A 1169-nucleotide genomic window follows, 5' to 3' on the forward strand; every position below is an offset into this window, starting at 1 on the left:
CCAGAACAGGTGGATTTACAGCAGAATTCTGATAGGTCTTCAAAGCAGAGCTCACACCAATACTCCTACAAATCTTCAATGAAATTGAAAGAGGAAGTTCACTACCGAACTCATTCTATGAAGCCATCATGATCCTCATCCAAAAACCAGGTAGGAACTCATCAAAGAAACAGAACTACATACCCATTTCTTTGGTGAACATTGATGCAAAATTTCTCAAGAAAATTTTGGCCAAACTACTTCACAAATTCATCCAAAATAAATCATACACCATGATCAAACAGGATTCATTTCAGGAATGTAAAGCTGGTTCAATGTATGCAAATCAAGTGATATAATTCATCGCATCAACAAGAGCAAGGATAAGAACCACATGGTTATCTCAATAGATGCAGAAAAAGCATTTGACAAGATCCAACACCCCTTTATGATGAAGGTTCTGGAAAAATTAGGAATCCAGGAAACATTCCTCAAAAAAGGCTGTATATGACAAACCTACAGCCAGCATTATACTTAATGGTGAAAAATTAAGCCATTTCCTCTTAACTCAGGAATGAGACAAGGATGTCCACTCTGTCCACTTCTCTTCAATTTAGTATTAGAATGCCTAGGTACAGCAATAAGAAAAAATGCAAACATAATGGGAATCGAAATAGGGAAAGATGAATAAAACTCTCCTCTTTGCAGATGACATGATCTGTTTTTAAAGAATCGCACAGACTCCACTCCCAAATTACTCCAGCTGATTCAAAACTTTGAAAAAGTGGCATGGTGTAAAATTAACCCTCAAAAACCCATGGCTTGATCCTTTTCCGGTTCATAAGTGTGATGATTGGATTCTCATGTGCTTGGGTGAAATGTGCCTCCCTCTAAACCTTGTTACAACGACGGCACATTACCCATCTGATGTAAAAAAAAAAATCCATGGTTTTTCTGTATGCCAACCATGAGAATAGCGTGGCTGAAATCAGGAAGCAATTCCATTCTTAATAGCCCCACAGAAAATAAAATACCTAGGAATAAACTTAACCAAAACATTAAAAACCTGATAAAGGAAATCAAAATAGAACTTAGAAAGTGCAAAAAACTCCCATGCCCCTGGATTGAAAGGATAAATATGGTGAAAATGGCAATACTTCCCAAGGCTACACAAAATTTCAATGTGATAC

At 36.9% G+C, this 1169-nt stretch overlaps 1 non-coding gene across 1 annotated transcript; it reads left to right on the forward strand.

Annotated features, from left to right (window-relative positions):
- The first annotated feature begins 804 nt into the window (after nucleotides 1–804).
- On the forward strand, nucleotides 805–909 carry LOC138810935 (small nucleolar RNA U13). Its single transcript, XR_011367274.1, has one exon. It is a non-coding gene; the product is annotated as a small nucleolar RNA U13 (small nucleolar RNA).
- Nucleotides 910–1169: the final 260 nt, after the last annotated feature.

The sequence above is a fragment of the Dipodomys merriami genome, unplaced genomic scaffold, assembly GCF_024711535.1.
Source record: "Dipodomys merriami isolate MVZ:Mamm:240054 unplaced genomic scaffold, mDipMer1.0.p SCAF_510, whole genome shotgun sequence".
Lineage (NCBI taxonomy): Eukaryota > Metazoa > Chordata > Mammalia > Rodentia > Heteromyidae > Dipodomys > Dipodomys merriami.